This window comes from Gorilla gorilla, chromosome 7 (assembly GCF_029281585.2).
Source record: "Gorilla gorilla gorilla isolate KB3781 chromosome 7, NHGRI_mGorGor1-v2.1_pri, whole genome shotgun sequence".
In the NCBI taxonomy this organism is placed as follows: domain Eukaryota; kingdom Metazoa; phylum Chordata; class Mammalia; order Primates; family Hominidae; genus Gorilla; species Gorilla gorilla.
The window spans coordinates 113316068-113336570 of record NC_073231.2 but is presented as its reverse complement, the minus strand read 5'-3'; the positions used below and the strand labels follow the sequence as shown (position 1 = coordinate 113336570).

Below are 20503 nucleotides of genomic sequence, written 5' to 3'. Positions count from 1 at the left end.
CCCTGTCTCTACTAAAAATACAAAAACTTAGCTGGGCCTGGTGGTGCGTGCCTGTAATCCCAGCTACTAGGGAGGCTGAGGCAGGAGAATGGCTTGAACCCAGGAGGCGGAGGTTGCAGTGAGCCGATATCGCACCACTGCACTCCAGCCTGAATGACAGAGCGGGACTCCATCTCAAAAAAAATAAAGTAGATATTTAGTAAGTATGATTTTAATAATTTGTCACTAAACGTGAAATAAGATACATGCACAATTTATGCCTAGAGATTGGGAAAAGTAGCAGTTGCTGAGAAAGATTAATAGAAATAATGATCTTTTAAATCGAGTTGTAGAAATGTCTCCATCAACTTCATTTGAAGAATAGACCTCTGATTTTCAAGCCAAGTAAGAGCCCTTCAGAATCTGTATTAACTTTTCAACAAATGGTTAGGTATTATTGGTTGCTTGTTACATTTTAGAATCAAAAGATCCAAAGAAAACCCTTTCAGCCCCAGAAGTTAGGCAGTTAGTGTTATAACAGCCTTTTGGTAAACTGTCTCCATTGAGAGATCTCAGGTTTTAGGGCTATGACAAGTAGGTCCTTTTCTATGAGTTTCTATGGGCAATTACAGTTCTTCCTTACCCCTGACTGTACCATTTCACATTGAGCTTTCTTTTAATAGCACTCCTCTCATATAAAGGTATTGGCTTAATGTAATTTAAATGAATAAGAATGTCATTTCCCCCCCTTAAAATCCTCCTACAACTTCTCATTACATAGGAATAAAATCTGAATTCTTACCAGGAGGTCTTATATGATCTGCCCCACACCTCTCACTGGCCCCATCACTTACTACCTTCAAACGACATTCCAGACACTCAAGTGACATTGGCCTTCTTGTTATTTCTCCAACAGACAGGCTCATTCCTGCCTCAGGGACTTTACAAGCTGTTTACTCAGCTCAGAAAATTCTTCCCCCTGATCTTTGCATGGTTGGCTACTTCTCTTCATTCAGGTCTTCACTCAGCAGTCTTCTCAGAACATCTCTGAGCACCATTACCTACCACCTTCCCCACTTTACTAAGAGACTTTCTACCTTATTATACTGTTTTATTTCTTCATGGTACTTGCTACTGCATAATGCTGTGTTACTTATTGTTCGTCAGATTATTTATTCTGTCTCCGCCTACTAAGAATGCAAACTCCATTAGAGCAGCATCCTTGTCTATCTCGTTGATGCAGTATACCTTCTACCTAGAAGAGTGGATGACACATGGTAGAACCTCAATAAATATTTGCAGAATGAGCGACTCTCTATTTTCATAGACACTATGCTCTATGAGGTACATCCTGCACCTGTCTTGTTCACTAGTTTTTATTTATTCTTCTTTTTTTTATCATTTCTGGTAGCAGATTGACTTTTCTAGCACAATGCTTACAGCATAGTTGGCTCTATTTATTATTTTTTAATAAATAGGGAAATAAATGAAGTCCATGAGCAGATTTGGACTATAATCAAATTGATGGATGAAATTTGATGCAACTATATTTTACATATTACCTTTTTAACTACATAATGGCAGAAATTTTATTAATATTCCGAGTTTCTATCCTCTCTATCAAGGGTCAACAAGTGATGGCCCTTGGGCCAAATCCTTCCTGCCACCTCTGTTTGTAAATAAAGCTTTATTGAAGAACAACCACATTCCTTCCTTTATATGTTGTCTGTGCATTTGTAAATAAAGTTTTATTGGAACAGAGCCACACTCATTCATTTATGTGTTGTCTATGGCTGCTTTCCTACTACAAAAGCAGAATTGAGGAGTTGCAACAGAGCCTAAAATACTTAATATCCAGCCCTTTTGAGAAAAAGTTAGCTGACCCCTGCCCTATATTGCAAGAGGAATTAGTATTAGTATTGGGACCATTGCAAGGTAAATTGTAAGGTTTGTTGTGTGGGAAAAAGATCGCCCTCCAGGAGGCCCAGTAATCTTCAGGTTCATGCCAGTTGGCAGAGAGCCTGACTAAGTCATTTCTTGGCTGGGTGTCTGGACATGCTGTGAGGTGACATTTTAGAGGCACACAAGCAAGGGAATTTCATGTCTTTTCTTTTTCCTGCCCATCATCACAAGAACAGGGAAATATTCCTAAAGCAGATACATATCAGAAAAGAAAAAGCACCTGAATAACAATACAGACCAGCAGCCTGTGGATAAACAAGTCTGGGCTACAGGATCTTCTGTGCTATGTGCCTGTTTCATCCTGTTGGTTGTGGCATTAGCAAGAATGCTGACAAAACACTAGAGCCATTCTATTTTCTTAGAAATGGGGCTTCAGCTCAGCCTCTTATTAGAAACCCTTCCCCCCTGTCATTTGTTTTAAGTATAAACATTAGAAGTGCTCTCACTTGTGCAGATGATGAGAGGGGAGGAGCGATAAGTGGGTAGCTCAGCTACAAAACACAGAGTTTTATCAGCCCCTGTGCTATAATTTGCTAATTAAGGAGGTTTTGTTTTCATTCTGCCACAGCGTTGTCTCTGTGTGGATACATTAGCAGCCTTTTCCTGGGCCTTGTGTTCTTTTCTTTTCTTTTTTTTTTTTTTTTTAATACCGCAAGCTATATTGTGTCATTTGCTTAGATGCACAATCCTAATTACATTCTGAGTCATCCTCGACTTTTGTCCCAATACAAGATTATCTTTGGCGGTGGAGTTGGGAAATTCCAAACCCCCTTTGTTTTTGGCCCCATGGTCTGAGGGAGGGAGGGCATCTCCATGTTTAAATCTTCTTACAATGTGTACAAAAGATGTGCCCCCTCTCTTATCAAAGAGGTTTTTAAAGAATGACGCCCTCCATGGATTATCTTCTCTTTACATTTGGAGGCTATTTCCATGTAGGATCTATACCTGAATACTCTTATCTAATTCGAAATAATTAGAGGTGAGAGAGCTTTAGATTCATTTGGTCTTAGTTGTCTGCTCAAATATCTGAATTCTTTCCTTCAAGCAAATGAAAAGGTGATTTTGAACAGAGAAAGTAGCTAATAATTCCATCCAGAATGCATTTAGGCCTATGAAGATCTTTTCTTTTGTCAGTAAGTACTGAAAAATATAGAGTAAGATAACTGTTGTTACTTGTTTATACTATACTACATGACTGTGCAGGTCACTTATTAGAGGTCTATCTAGGAATGTGTTTCCTAAGTTTGTGTTGAACTCTTGAAAAAACATGCAAATTAGCACAGGCATTGAGATGTGTCTGAAGTAAATCAGCAGCTGAAATATGAATAAAATGCAAGTGAAAAAAATCTGAATATCTTAAATCACTAGTAATATGTACCTATAAGCGACCAAACTCACTGGCATCAGATAGGTAAACTTACTATAAATTTCAATGAAATGGCTTATGATAATTTTGAAGGATGGCATATTATAAAGTTTAGTGATGTGTGTAGCTCTATTCATTAGGAAGGAGTATGCTTTATTGGTAGTCTCCACTTTGTTTCTGAAGGTTAAATAAGTTAAATTACAATGCTTGACCCTTCAAGATTATTGGAGACTTTCCATTCCCAGAGAACCAATAAATATTTTAAAATCCCAAATTATAATTCTTCTCTAAACCCTTAAAGATGAAAGATAGCCCCAGGATTTCATAAAACATTTTAACAGTGTTCTTGTCTTCACTCTTGACATAGAGCTGACTAGATTAAAGTTCAGTAGGTTTTTATTGTAGCCCAAGGTTTGCCCCATCAAGCAGGTCTTGACATCCACCTTATTTTAATTGCACAGATATAAGGGGTGAGAATTGTAACCTTATTACCAGTATTATCAGTCTTCTTATTATTTTCTAATTCTACTCAGTTTTTAAATAATAAGAACAAAGGTATAAGGTGATAGTTGTTCTAATGCTTGTAGAATAAATGAATGGGTTTATTGAATAAGTTGAATATTTAATAACTTAAAATGTCAATAATAAAGACAATATTTTTGAATCAATGAACTGATGAATTTTAAATAATTCTTGGCAATTGAACCTAATTTTCAAATGAATTATTCCGCAGAAGCTTAATATCTAGAAACAAATGGAGAGGTTACAGAAGAAGTGGAATGAGGCCTCCTTCTAAACCCTCTTCCCTTGGCCCTCCAAGAGCATTCCTCAGGGCATCCCATATGTCCAAAGGAACATAGTTTCAAAATAGCTGCAAGAAAACTTTCAAATAATCAAATATTAGTTAGGTAAAGCTGCCCAAACCTAGCTACTGGTGGGCACAAAGAAACATTACATTTGATAGTTTGAATTTGTTGCCAAGCTGTTGTAAGAACATCCAAATCTGCCTTACAGAAAGCAGTTTAAGGGTACCAATTGTAAATTTCAAAAACAAATGCAGATTGTTTTAGACTCTTAAAATACTGAGGCCCACCCATATTTCACATGACACAAATTTGATAAGATAATAGAGTACTCTTGGTTAATTAGCGGCAAATTCTGTAATTTATCTAATCCTTTAATTATACAATTGTATGATAGTGTACACTTATCTACTTTTACCTTAAGAATGTAGTGTTTGATGATTGCCTCATATTGTAAAGGATACTATTCACTTCAAGCAGAATTCATTGTCAAGAATAGTGAAAGAAAATCTGAATTTCAAGGAGGAATTTTGATATTTTCAAAATTCTCTGATGATTTGTTAGATCTACTTAGCTAACCTTGTTTTTTTACTTCTAATACATGGCACTTACCAAGAATAGAAATCTCAAGAACTGCTATTTTCTTGTACACATGTGCCAGTATTTTTGTGTTTTTTAGGACACTTGTCCATGTTGTAAAGATTAATTTAGTTTAAACTATATAAAATAATCCATGAGTCCATTTTCCCAAATACACCAAAGCTGTGCTATATCATAATGTGCTGAAAGAGGACAATCAAGTGAGGCAGCCCCATCAATTTCTTTAGCTCTCTGGAGCTTTTTTTTTTCTTTTTTTCTTTTTTTTTTTTTTTTTTTTTTTTAGCAGATGAATGACGCACGGCCGCTTAATATACTGATGGTGCGAAGGCCCCAATGTTAGGCCCTATATGAATGTATTATTAACTTTCTTATTGTTTTAGAAATGAAAGTTCTAATATTTTTTCTGGCTTCCAAATGGTTTGCTTTTTTCAACCCCCACTTTGCTCATTCTGCACGTCAGAGACTTCTGAGATTAAAAGCAGGAAAGCAGAGGTGGCAAGGCAGCCCTCAGACCAGGCAAGACAAAAAGATTCAAAGGGACCTCCAGGCCTGTCTCTCCTTTTTATTTCTCTTGTCTCCTCCATTATTGTTTTTAATAAAGTCTCCTGTGATCCTCCCCATGCTGGCCATGGAGTGGGAGTGCTGCAAAGAGGATGGACGACAGGGAAGGTGAATGAACAGAGAGACCAGTGACTGTCCCTTTATTGGGACATGGGGGAGGGGTGACACAGTGAGGGACGGGGGACTATAGCAGTGTCAGGAGGACTGCTCCATGAGGGATGGCATGAGTTTTGTCATGCGCTTTTAGGATACAGGCAGGAGTCATAGAGCTTAGCACCTGCAATTAACAAAGGGCAGGAAACCAGTTAGCCAGTTACCTAATCAAATATGCACTTCAGCCAAGGTGGTCTGCAAGGTACTAGGAAGATGTAAGAAATTCACTAAAACCCCTGTTGTTGAGAAGCCTAAACCCACTGAAACAGACTTAAAAGCAAGGACATTGTTTGTGTCCACTATTTCCTATGGCAAGTTTAACGATAGTACAGCCCAGTGATGAAGTGTGTCATGCCTAGAGTCAAACTGCCTGGATTTGAATGCTGATAGCACCACTGACTTGCTGTGTAACCTTGGGCAAGCTTCTTCACTGCTCTGTGCTGCAATTCATTATGGGTGAAATTGAGGTGATAATAGTATCTATGCCATAGAGTTATTAAGTGCAAGCATAATACACATAAATTACTTTGCATAAGTTCTGTCACCTAGTAGGTGTTGAGTAAATACTACTTATTACTAGGGGAAGTTCTGGGTACGGTGTTAGTTAAATATTGAGCACTTTTTCAAAACTATTGAGACCATTGGAAAAACTTTACATGTGTTAATTCATTGAATACCTCAAAAGCTAATGTGAGGTAGATAGTGTTATAATTGCCTCACGTGGCAAATGAGGAAACTGAGGCAGGTACAGAGAGTGGAAGTAACTTGCCCAGGATTACGCAGTAGTTAAATTTATGCGCCAGCACTCAATCCCAGGCAGTCTGGCTCTATGACCTATGCTCTTAACCAAATATGAGATTAGCTGCAGCAACGTTTGCCATGTCTCCTCTTGTCAATCCTCAAACCTTAAGCCTATTTCTAAAAAATTTTTCTGTAGTTGTCTTTGTGTCTAAACCCTTAATTCTTTCATACTAAATGTGTTGCCCCTTTCTCAAGTTCTGTTTCACACAGCCATTTGTCCCCATCCGCACTCTAAAGCTCCATGGTTAAATTGACGGTGGCACTGTAGGCTCTGTTGCTGATTGAAGCACAATAGCTGATTCTCTCAGCCCTCCCACAGGCCTGTTAACAGACCGCAGAATCCCACGTCTGCAGTCCCTACTGTGTAATTCCTTAGAAGCACCATCTCTTGAAGTTATAGAGCTTAATTGAGTCTGACTATTTATCTAAAAACTTCTAAAACACAAAGAAAGGCTTACAATTGCTTTACATGGGGCGAAGCCGCCTATTATAAATATCTTCCATTCAATGTAATGACCTCCCTCTTGGATTTATCTGTAGGCAATCCTGCTTGGAAAAGTGAAAGCGCATTCTGGAACTTAAAATATTATTTGCCTGCACTTCCTTTTGTGGGTCATTTGGAGAGTTGTAAAAATGAGAAGAAAAACCTTGTTTCCTTAGGCAATGACCTCTTATCTCACTTCCTATTTTATTTATCATTGTCCCTATTAATGAAAATATTCCTGGTATTTTGGGCCCAAGCCAAGAACACTGCTACTTGTAGACAATTGTGATAGTTCTTCCTCTCGTTTTGTCTGATCTTGGAGGCCTGGCCACTCAAAATTTGGGTTTTGAGGGTCACTGCTTCCTTCGCTGAGTATCAGTTGCATGAGACAGGGAGGCTCTAAGCTACCCTAAATTCTCCCTGTCCATTCTTCTCCATAGAGACCCAAAGAGGACAAAGCAGGGTGGGGACAAAATAGATTTCAGTCATTCTTTTCACCCACCTTTGCATGGTGAGGTAAACCAAAACCTATTAAAACAGCACAACAACAAACAACTCAGCGCATATTCACTTGCTTGACCTGCGCTCTCTATTGAAAGCTGAGCACAAGCAATGTGTGGTGTGCGGGCATTGCAGGTGCCCAGTAGATACTGTTGGGATGTGTTCATCAATCAACACATGCTGTATTGCTCAAGCTGTTTGGGGGCCACTGTTTGGTCAGTGAAGTTGTCTAAAGGATACTTGTGCTAATGCTGAATAACAGAGACCTTTCCCCAGTGTGCGGGAAACTATTAAGTTATAGAGTACAATTTTCTTGATTTTAAGGATTTCTCACTTCATTGTCTCCATGTTTGTCATCTTCCATCTATTGTGTGTGATATTTGTCATCTCTCAGGAGATAGCTAACAATACAGCAAATACATATTAAAGGAAGCTGGGAAGTGACCTCTCACGTTTAGTTGTACCTCTTGCATTACATGAGACACATGATTATCTACTGATATAACATAATCACATTTTCTGCCAAAGAAATTGCTATTGCTTTCGGCACAAAATAATTTATGTGCAAAGAGAGCGATAGATACTGGATGTTCTGCCACATAGCAAGTATGAAAATGACTTTTCTGCCAGACACAGTAGCTCATGTCTGTAATCCATCACTTTTGGAGGCCAAGTCTGGTGGATTGAGCCCAAAAGTTCAAGACCAGCCTGGGCAACATGGTGAAACCCTGTCTCTAACAAAATAATATACAAGAATTAGCCTGGCATGGTGGCTGGCACATGCCTGTAGTCCCAGTGACTCTAGAGGCTGAGGTGGGAGGATCATTTGAGCCCGGGAGGTCGAGGCTGCAGTGAGCTGGGATCGTGGCACTGCACTCCAGTCTGGGTGACAGAGTGAGACTATCTCCAAAAACAAAAAGAAAAAATAAAGAATGCTTTTTAAAAATAAGGTATTAATAAATCTACCTTGGTAAACAGTGTCATCACCCAAACAAATATTTTAATACATAGCAGGTATTATCAAACCCACTTTACAGATAAGGAAACTGAGGGCCACTAAAGTCAAATGATTTTTAAGAGGTTACATATTTACTTTGAGGCAGATTGCAGAATTTGAACCCATACTCTGAGTGGTTAAATCTGAAGCTCTTCACTCTTCTTGCCTCTTTCACTTTTCTTTCACAAATTACAACAAATTCTGAATGGTGGGGAGCAGGGAAGAGATTCAGATGAATGATGATGTCTTGTAAGTTTTTGGAGAATCTATCCATACTAAATAACCGTCTTTGGCAATGAGAATAATTTACCATACATGTGTATAAATTGCTGTAAGAAGCCTGATGCTCTTAGGGAAAATGCTTCCTAGGCATCTTTCCCATCCCAGCACAATTCTTAAAAAACTTTCACAAATATGTCAGAGGCAAATAATTCATTGCTATTTTTACTTTTCTTTTTAAATAAATGAGCTACTTAGACAAATTGCCTTAGTTGGAGTTATCCTGATATGAGCATACAAATAAAGATAATGTTTTAAAATAGCTTATCTGTATTTTTGTTCAGGAACACTTCATTACAGTATTAGGTTGTATTTCTTATATTTCTTTCAGCTAAAAAACAAATAAAAAATAAAATATAGTCAATAGAGGAGAATCATTTAACATCTTCAACATTAATAAATTGGGTACTATTTGTAATATTCTGGGGAACAGTCATCACTTAAAAGACCTTATGCCATATATGTTTTGAATTTTTTTAAAAGTTCCTCAGTATGATAAGAATATGAAAAAAGTAGTCATTGATCTCCAGTCTATGCTTAGAAAAAAAGAAAAGAAAATTAATAAACACTTGTGAAGGTGAAACTGTCAGTATCTCTTACTGACAGTCAAGATAAACTAACGTACTAAAGAGACCTTGGTTCAAATAAATGATAAAAGCTGACAATGGCAGTGGAAATCTCATACTCAGCCTTCAACAAGGAAAGCTCTTAACTGAGAATTGAATATAGAGAGAAACTAAGAAGTCTTCCTGTCAAAGGGGAAAAAGAAATTTTTATTTTATGACTGTTATGTTTCATATGAGACTAAAGCTTACATACTTTGAGTTCACAAATCAAACTTGTGCAATTTGCAAGGAAAAGGTCATTAGGGAAATGAATTACCCTGAACATAAATTATCTCTATATAGTATCCTACTATTTTGAAATGTCTTCCATTGGATCTAATTTTGAAGATTATGGCCAAAAAGATATCATAAACAACTTAAGAATTCAAATAAACTCTATAAGCCTATTTTAAAGTTTTTTTAATGTTCCAAATAATTCACCAAATATTTGGAAAGCTCCTTTTCTAGTCAGATACAAAATATCCTCTTGTGAAAAATGAGATTAACGTATGTTTGTTCCTCCTCTGATTTTCATCAGAAGGATACATCATTCCAACCCATTCATTCAGTGGAGGTGTTCTGGAATCTTTAAGGAACATAGAGTTTAAAAAATTATATATAGTTTTTAAAAGTTAGAACAAAACACACCCGCCTCACCATATTTGAGTAATAAAGCTATGTAAAGAAATACAGTTATTTCTTTTTTAATTTAACAAGGTAGAAAAAGTACAAGTAATAGGTAGAGAACAGGACTAGATGGTAAATGATTATAATAGCACTTCCTGTCTTATATGCCACCCTCTCATGAAGAGTTCCCCTCCCCTTGAATCTGGCTGGGCCATAAAAGGGAATTGAATTCCCGTCTTGTGCACTACAATACTCATACGCTGAGCTACTGTGTTAGAAGTCCATATACCCCAAGACCATGGTGTTGTGAAGAAGTCAAGCCACATGGAGAAGGCATGTGTAGATGCTGTGGTTAGTGAGTCTCCATATTTGAGTCACCTCAACTCAGGCTCTAGACATGTGAGCAAATGAGCCTTCAAAGCTTTCTGGTCCCCACCCATTGCACTATCTCTAGATTTGGAAAAGGTCCAGAACATCATGGAGTAGAAACAACCCATCCCTACAGTTCCTTTTCTGAAATCGTGACTCATAGAGTCTGACAGCCCAATGAACATAATCAAATAGTTGTTACAAACTACTAAATTTGAAGGGTAATATGACGGAACTTCAAAAAATTCATGGAAGAAAATAATTGAAAGATAAAAATGAAAATGTAAACTTTATTTCTTAACATAAGCTCCATTAGGTTCAACTCACTCATATAAGCCGTGATACCAGCCATCTTAGTCCATCCCTAAAGAACTGAAGGTCCAGGAATTTAATCATATCAATGCAGTCTTTTTTTCATTATTAACTGAAGGGAAATAAGTACCTGATATGGTTTGGCTGTGCCCCCACCCAAATATCATCTTGAATTGTAGTTCCTATAATCCCCACGTGTTGTGGGAGAGACCTCATAGGAGGTGAATTCGATTATGGGGGCAGTTTTCCCATGCTGTTCTCACGAGAGTGAGTGAGTTCTCACGATAGTGAGTGAGTTCTCACAGAATCTGATGGTTTTATAAGGGGCTTCCCCCTTTGCTCGGGACTCATTCTCTTTCCTGCAGCCCTGTGAAGAGATGCCTTCTGCCAAGATTGTAAGTTTCCTGAGGCCTCCCCCCAGACACGTGGAACTGCAGGTCAATTAAACCTCTTTTCTTTATAAATTACCCAGTTTCGGGTATTTCTTCATAGCAGCATGAGATTGGACTAATATAGTACCTTTTACAGATTTTCTTTTCTTCTTCTTCTTTTTTTTTTTTTTTTTTTTTGAGACGGAGTCTTGCTTTGTTGCCAGGCTGGAGTACAGTGGTGCAATCTTGGCTCACTGCAACCTCTGCCTCCCAGGTTCAAGTGATTCTCCTGCCTCAGCCTCCCAAGTAGCTGGGACTACAGGAGCCCGCCACCACGCCTGGCTAATTTTTTGTATTTTTAGTAGAGATGGGCTTTCACCATGTTGACCAGGATGGTTTCGATCTCTTGACCTCCTGATCCACCTGCCTCAGCCTCCCAAAGTGCTGGGATTACAGGCATGAGCCACCTCGCCTGGCCGCTTTTACAGATTTTTAAAGATTAAGAAACAAAAAAGTCAGAAAGAGCCAAATCAGGACTGTAAGGTGGATGCCTAATGCTTTTCCATGGAAAGTCTTGCAAAATTGTCCTTGTTTGATGAGATGAATTAGCACGAGCATTGTGGTTGTGAAGAAGGACTCTGCTGAAGTTTTTCTGGATGTTTCTATGCTAAGCATTGGCAAACTTTCTCAAAACACTCTCATAATAAGCAGATGTTATGGTTCTTTGGTCCTCCAGAAAGTCAACAAATAAAATCCAAAAAAACTATTGCCATGGCCTTTGCTTTTGACTGGTCCACTCTTTCTTTGACTGGACCACTTCCACCTCTCAGTAGCCATTGCTTTGATTGTGCTTTATCTTCAGGATCATATTGGTGAAGCCATGTTCTATCTCCTGTTACAATTCTTCAAATAAATGCTTTAGGATCTCAATCCCACTTGTTTAAATTAAAATTTCCATTGAAAACTCTGCTCTTGTCTATAGTTGATCGAGGTTATATGGTTTTGTACCCATGAAGTTGAGTGGAAAATTTGCTCAATTTTAATTTTTCAGTCAGATGTGTAAGCCAAATAAATTGAAATGATTGTGATGTTGGCTATTGTTCATGCTGTTAGTCATCGATCCCCTTCAATTAGGGCATAAACAAAGAAAAAATTCTATGTGTGTGGATAGTGTGCTGCTGCAGGCTTCATCTTCAACATTTTCTTGTCCCTTAAAATGAGTTATCCATTTGTAAACTGCTGATTACTTTGGAGCATTGTCCCCATACAATTTTTGTAAAGCATTAATGATTTCACCATTCTTCCAACCAAACTTCACCATGAATTTGATGTTTGTTCTTGCTTCAATTTTAGCAGAATTTATGTTGTTTTAATAAGGGCTCTTTTCAAATAGATACCTTATTCTTCTTAGTGCCTCAAACTAGATCCTGTTCAGATAGGTTACAAGTTAGTACAAATGTATTTTGGTGCAAACATTTTTAAACCCATGCATAGCTTTTTTAATATTATGCACTTTCCATGAGCTTTTTGAAGACCCCCCTTTATATTAAATCAATAGTAGTGACTGGAACAGTCACCATTTACTTAGGCATACATGCAGTGCCTATCACTATAACAGGCATTGAAAAACAATGTATTAGACCTGAGGTCTGCCTTCCAGAAGATTGCATTCCAGTAAGACTTATGACATGGATAAAAATGTCATAAGTGTTGGTTTTTAGGCAAATTTTTTATTGCCTCTGTCTATTCTCAAAAAGTTAACTATTTCAGTTTCACATAAGTTTAGTAAGATTTAATAAATATAACTGGAAGACTGCATATATTTTTGTGCTCCTTTGAGTAAAATTGTTGTTAGTATTTTTATATCTACAGAATAGTATTTTTAAAAGCTTCATAGACCATCCACACTCTGAATTCCACAATATCAAATTGAAGTACTATATAGTTTATGTGATTCTTAATGCTTACATTGTTTGAAATTTTTCTGATCATTAAAATCGTAAAAATCTCTGGGAATTTGGATTTTTGAGAATCTAGTCATGAAGTTATTTTATAACTCTATGCTACTTAACCTGTCATGTTTAGGCTGTAAGTTTGAATCCAGATGTTTCTGAAAGCTGTTACTGAGCATGGCTGACTGGTAATCTCTCAAATGTAAAATGAGTTAGCACCATCTGTTCAGTTCCCAGTGGTTTGAAATTCCTGCAGTAAAATCTATCCCAGATTTTCCCCTTCTTAAGTGATGAGCATAGAATCTGGACTTGAATGAAACAGGTATAGGAACATTCTTTAAATATATGAGGTGCTTTGCTTATTACATTACATACTGGTTGAAACTTTTTGGAAAAGAGCATAACAGTAAATACAAAGAACATAGCTATTTTCAAATCTTTTAACTCAATAATTCAATTTCTGGGAATCATTCCCAAGGAAATAATTTAACAGAAGGAAAAAGCAACATATATGAACATGCTCATTGCAGCCACCATAGCAGGAACACAGGAAACAATAGGTATTATTTATTTGGTATTTGTTTCAATACCTTGCACACATGATCTCTAATCCCCAAAGCAAAAAAAAAAAAAAAAATCTGGAAGATAAACATTACCCACAGTCTTTGAATAAGGAAATCACATACAAGCTCCCACAAGCAGTAAGTGGCAGAACCGTTAAGACACTCCAATCCGGGACCCTCTGACAAAAGATCATGTCTTCAGTGACCCCATGACTGCAACTGTTAAAATCATGTTTTAAAAAGAGAAGATGCCCACCAGATGTTGTGTGAACAAGTAGGTTATATACCTGAATAACTGAAATAATAGCTAATATTTTGGGCACTTAGTATGAACCAAACTCTGGGACAGATACTTTAGGATATTATTTTATTTGATTCTCACAACTCTATACACACATACTGTTATTGTCCTCAATTTATAAAAGCTGTATGTATGTTATAGCACTGAGTTTGTGTGCGGCGTGGGTGGAAGATCACTGTGCATTTGTAGGCATGCACATAAAACTATTGACAGGGCACATACCCAAAACATTCACAATGAATAATTTTTAATGAAAAAATTGAAGAGTTTTAAACATTTTCTCTTTTATGAAGATTATGTGTATTGTACAATATAAGCATTGACACTTTTATAATCAAAGCAATCTTTATTTATTTATTTATTTTGAGATGGAGTCTCGCTCTGTTGGCCAGACTGGAGTGCAGCCGTGCGATCTCAGTTTACTGCAACCTCTGCCTCCCAGGTTCAATCTATTCTCCTGCCTCAGCCTCCCCAAGTAGCTGGGACTACAGGCGTGCACCACCACACCAGGCTACTTTTTGTATTTTTAGTAGAGTAGGGTTTTGCCATGTTAGCCAGGCTGGTCTCGAGCTCCTGACCTCAGGTGATCTGCCCACTTCAGCCTCCCAAAGTGCTGGGATTACAGGCATGAGCCACCACGCCCGGCAGATTTTTTTTTTTTTTTGAATAGGTATATTTAGACTGAGGCCAAATAGAAGAAGCAGGAGTGATGTAAAACAGATGGGATCTTGACTCCATGAAATTTTGACCATATTAAAATTTTCATTATTTTTCAAAATAACTGTTGCAGGGAAAACAAATATAAAAAGATCTTTAGAAATAGTAGCAGAATATTGTAGAAAAAAAAAAACCAGGAGAAATATTTTGGAACAGGATTTTTCCATTGGTAACTTCATTTTTTTACTACCGAAGCAGCTTTCTTCCTGTAAGACCAGCTCTCAATTTACTTTACTCATGTCATGGTCATTTATTCATTTTATACCAATTTTTATTTCTTACTTTCCCTTGTCTTTACTTTCATGTAAAGACTTATGTTGAAAGCACCCAAAACGGAGAATTACAGAGAAAGAAATTGGGTAGGGGTAGTCCGAAATCCTTGGCTAATTTTATTCTTTTTTTTCAAAGGAAGAAATACATATAAGAAATTTTGTTTGAGATGAACAGAAGTAAGTTATAAAACAGAAGGTAAGTGAATGAGCTAGTTTCATAGGATATAAAATCAAGGTTAATTTCTCCAAGACTTAATGTGGCAAAGAAAGCAGGAATAAATACTGGAGAGAGAGATTAATGAAGTTATGATTATGTGAGATGATAAGTATGAAATTACTTCACAAGATCTTAATATCTATCCCAGTGCAAATTATATTGACAGCCAGAGCTTTTCAAAAATTTAGAACCAATCATGACATTGCCGTAGTGAAAACACACGGACCCATGGTACCCTCAGAATGAAGTTCAAACTCTTAAATCTATCTTTATAAGCTGGCCCTGGCTTACTACTCCAGTCTCATCTTTCACAATTTCTCCACTGTTCTTTATGTTCCAGCCAGGTCTAAATGTAGCAGTTCTGTTACAATATCATGATTTATTTTTCTTCCTTAACTTTGTGCAAACTGTGACCCAACAAATTCCCTAACTCTCTCCCGCTCCATCCTCCATATTGTAGTTAATAAACGAATGGATGGAGAGGTGAATGGACATATGACTGCAGGGATAAATGAATGAGTAGGTGTGATAGGTCAGGCAATTCAGTTTTAGGGAATGGAATTTTACAGGTAAGGTGACAAATAAAATGATAGAAACTTACTGTCAAACTTTTAAAGGACATAGGCATAAACAGTAGTAGTAGCGAAACAACGGGTTTGGATTCTGTGGTTGCATTATGCAAGGGTGGATAATTGGAAGCTGGGGTGCTATGGAGAGTGGCCCACACAGCCCTGACACTTCCTTAAAGTAATACAGAAATAAGCAAGCAGATAAAAGGATGGAGAAGCAGCTAGAGAACTAGGGAAAACGTTGAATTCTGAGGGGAAAATCATAATGAACATAAGTAAATAAAAATAAACCAGAAGTCTTCATCAAAGATAATACTAGGATTTTAGAACTGGGGTCATCACAAGAGTGCTTTGCTCAGGCAATACGTACTAAATTTTAAAAAAGCAAATATTTCTGCATTTGTGTCATATGGAGCTGTTTAATTTCAGATGACTTTACAAGGAATTCTTAATATTACATAACATGAGATTGATTCCATTCTCATTTTTCTAAATGTGAGGAGGAAACGACGATCCTAAGGTGCTTTCAAATTTATTTATTTATTTATTTATTATTATACTTTAAGTTCTAGGGTACGTGTGCACAATGTGCAGGTTTGTTACATATGTATACCTGTGCCATGTTGGTGTGCTGCACCCATTAACTCATCATTTACATTAGGTATATCTCCTAATGCTATCCCTCCCTGCTCCCCCCACCCCATGACAGGCCCTGGTGAGTGATGTTCCCCTTCCTGTGTCCAAGTGTTCTCATTGTTCATTTCCCACCTATGAGTGAGAATATGCGGTGCTTGGTTTTTTGTCCTTGCAATAGTTTGCTGAGAATGATGGTTTCCAGCTTCATCCATGTCCTTACAAAGGACATGAACTCATACTTTTTTATGGCTGCATAGTATTCCATGGTGTATATGTGCCACATTTTCTTAATCCAGTCTATCATTGATAGGCATTTGGGTTGGTTCTAAGTCTTTGCTATTGTGAATAGTGCCGCAATAAACATACATGTGGATGTGTCTTTATAGCAGCATGATTTATAATCCTTTGAGTATATATCCAGTAATGGGATGGCTGGGTCAAATGGTGTTTCTAGTTCTAGATCCTTGAGGAATTGCCACACTGTCTTCCACAATGGTTGAACTAGTTTACAGTCCCACAAACAGAGTAAAATTGTTCCTATTTCTCCACATCCTCTCCAGCACCTGTTGTTTCCTGACTTTTTAATGATCGCCATTCTAACTGGTGTGAGATGGTATCTCATTGTGGTTTTGATTTGCATTTATCTGATGGCCAGTGATGGTGAGCATTTTTTCATGTGTCTGTTGGCTGCATAAATGTCTTCTTTTGAGAAGTGTCTGTTCATATCCTTCGCCCACTTTTTGATGGGATTGTTTGCTTTTTCCTTCTCAATTTGTTTGAGTTCTTTGTAGATTCTGGATATTAGCCCTTTGTCAGATGAGTAGATTGCAAAAATTTTCTCCCATTCTGTAGGTTGCCTGTTCACTCTGATGGTAGTTTCTTTTGCTGTGCAGAAGCTGTTTGTTTAATTAGATCCCATTGGTCAATTTTGGCTTTTGTTACCATTGCTTTTGGTGTTTTACACATGATGTCCTTGCCCATACCTATGTCCTGAATGGTACTGCCTAGGTTTTCTTCTAGGCTTTTTATGGTTTTAGGTCTAATGTTTAAGTCTTTAATCCATCTTGAATTAATTTTTGTATAAGGTGTAAGGAAGGGATCCAGTTTCAGCTTTCTACATATGGCTAGCCAGTTTTCCCAGCACCATTTATTAAATAGGGAATGCTTTCCCCTATTTCTTGTTTTTGTCAGATTTATCAAAGATCAGATGGTTGTAGAAATGTGGTATTATTTCTGAGGGCTCTGTTCTGTTCCATTGGCCTATATCTCTGTTTTGGTACCAGTACCATGCTGTTTTGGTTACTGTAGCCTTGTAGTATAGTTTGAAGTCAGGTAGTGTGATGCCTCCAGCTTTGTTCTTTTGGCTTAGGATTGCCTTGGCAATGCAGGCCCTTTTTTAGTTCCATATGAACTTTAAAGTAGTTTTGTCTAATTCTGTGAAGAAAGTCATTGGTAGCTTGATAGGGATGGCATTGAATCTAGAAACTACCTTGGGCAGTATGGCCATTTTCACAATATTGATTCTTCCTATCCATGAGCATGGAATGTTCTTCCATTTGTTTGTGTCCTCTTTTATTTCGTTGAGCAGTGGGTTGTAGCTCTCCTTAAAGAGGTCCTTCACATCCCTTGTAAGTTGAATTCCTAGGTATTTTATTCTCTTTGAAGCAATTGTGAATGGGAGTTCACTCATGATTTGGCTCTCTGTTTGTCTGTTGTTGGTGTATAAGAATGCTTGTGATTTTTGTACATTGATTTTTTATCATGAGACTTTTCTGAAGTTGCTTATCAGCTTAAGGAGATTTTGGGCTGAGACAATGGGGTTCTCTAGATATACAATCATGTCATCTGCAAACACGGACAATTTGACTTCTCTTTTCCCAATTGAATACCCTTTATTTCTTTCTCCTGCCTGATTGCCCTGGCCAGAACTTCCAACACTATGTTGAATAGGAGTGGTGAGAGAGGGCATCCCTGTCTTGTGCCAGTTTTCAAAGGGAATGCTTCCAGTTTTTGTCCATTCAGTATGATATTGGCTGTGGGTTTGTCATAAATATCTCTTGTTATTTTGAGATATGTCCCATCAATACCTAATTTATTGAGCGTTTTTAGCATGAAGGGCTGTTGAATTTTGTCAAAGGCCTTTTCTGCATCTATTGAGGTAATCATGTGGTTTTTTTCTTTGGTTCTGTTTATATGCTGGATTACATTTATTGATTTGCATATGTTGAACCAGCCTTGCATCCCAGGATGAAGCCCACTTGATCATGGTGGACAAGCTTTTTGATGTGTTGCTGGATTCGGTTTGCCAGTATTTTATTGAGGATTTTTGCATCAATGTTCATCAGAGATATTCATCTGAAATTCTCTTTTTTTGTTGTGTCTCTGTCAGGCTTTGGTATCAGGATGATGCTGGCGTCATGAAATGAGTTACGTTGGATTCCCTCTTTTTCTATTGTTTAGAATAGTTTCAGAAGGAATGGTCCCAGCTCCTCCTTGTACCTCTGGTAGAATTTGGCTGTAAATCCATCTGGTCCTGAACTTTTTTTGGTTGGTAGGCTATTAATTATTGCCTCAATTTCAGAACCTGTTATTGGTCAATTCAGTTTCATTTGTCTCACATTCCCATTCCCGTTCCCTTTGCAAATCCCTATGCTTTTGCAGGTTTTACAGCAGAGAATGTTCAGGACTTGAGTTAAATTACTTACTAAGTCTAAGGGTAATGAGCCTTACATTGTGACTTGTGTCCACTTAAACAGACACACTTGTACAGGACAATACTATCGGGCAGGATATACACTGCACTGTTCCATTAGTGTTACATACATATTTACCTAAAGGCATGATTTTATTCTTTTAAGTCTGTTTGATCCTTCAGAATTGAGTGAATCCTACTGAAAAAGTAAAGCTCTATGGTTCCATTTTGAAAATAAAATTATTAACAAATTCAGTGAAGAATAATTTAAGTACTAAGAGTCTGTCTGAGAGGCATTAAGGTATATTAAGTGATATTTATTTGCTCACCAAGATGTCTCATATGAGCTTTTTTTTTAGACAACCTGACTCTGACCTTGTGTTTTCAATTGGGTCATTACATGTTTGCAGGCATGTGAATTCTGTAATAGCAAACTGTGAAATGCTTTTCATCATATAGCAAGTGGATCATGCTTTATAAAGCTTTTTGTGACTTGTATAGGAAAAAGAAATTCCTGATTAATATTAAGACTATGCATGCCTTGGTAGTTCTGCCAGTTTATGACAAAATGTTTGAATAGAAACCTGGGTCTGTGAAAACAGAAATTCCATGTTTGCTGAGAAAGAATAATGGTTTTGTTACATCAACCATGTGGATATTTAAGCAAACACATATTTATGCCTAGAAATAAAGTAGGCTCAATGGGAAATTTACATTCTCTTAAAAACCCATACTCTTCTTGCATTCTCATGATTTTATGTTATGAAGTCTTATTCACTTAAATGACCACAACCCCTGGAGAACTGAAGAGCTCAAACCAGGGATATCCAGTACTGGTGGTAGTGGAGATGGGGGAGTCATTTACATTCTTTATGATGGGAAATACATGGGGCAAAATTACAAACCTCCAATTAGCCAACACTTTTCTTCTTTAACAAAAAGATAAATCACACTCTTTGCCATGCTTCCTGCTTTTGTTGTATGGGAAGGTGTTATTTTATAAGACATAATGTTCTTATATGTATGTGTGTGTGAGTGTGTGTATGTGTGAGTAGTTTTCCTTTCAGCAAGTGATGGATTATAGGTGTTTATTGAGCAGGCTGCTTTACCTGTTTAACTTCAAATTTCTGTATCTATGAAATGAGAATAATAATGGTTTCCTCCTAAGGTTCCTATAGTGGTTTTATGAGATGAGAATCACAGCATGCCTAATAACAAAGCTTGGTATATAGAATATGTTTAACAAATTATAGCGATTTCTTATTTTTAAATATTTTTCTTAAAAACGGTACCCAACAAACCTAAGTACCTTTCTTAGCCTATAAGGTTGTTGATAGTCAGATGATTGCTTTAAGATTCCCTTCTTCAAATACAGTGAAAAAACCTCCTATGCAGAAGAATTTAAAATAGTTTATGTAGCTTCTCTATTGCCACGGAGGTGAGCATAACTCCTCATTCATTAAGTGTGGATGGCTCATAGTGGTTCTTCTAAAGAGCGCTGTAATGGAAGACAGAAAAAGAGTAACTTTGCACTGGAGAAACTTGACAAACATGACCTCAAGCCAGGTAATCAAAGTCAATGTCAACAGAGATAAGTCATGTTGATAGTATGTCTGCTTGCCAATGTTATGACAATACTACAGAATGGCACTTTTATTCTGTGTTCTCTTTTTCAAAACCCATAACTTTAATCTAATCATGAGAAAAGTATTAGAAAACTCTCAATGTAGGGAGATTATTTCTACAAAATAACTATAAAGTATTCCTCTAAAATGTTTAGGTCATCAAAAAAGCAAGAGGAGCCTAAAGAGACA

The 20503-nt window shown here is 37.2% G+C and overlaps 1 protein-coding gene across 2 annotated transcripts in view; it reads left to right on the top strand.

The window, feature by feature from the left end:
• Window positions 1-20503, top strand: part of ANGPT1 (angiopoietin 1) — a 254245-nt gene that overhangs the window by 5512 nt on the left and 228230 nt on the right. The gene's annotated exons all lie outside the window — the stretch shown is intronic.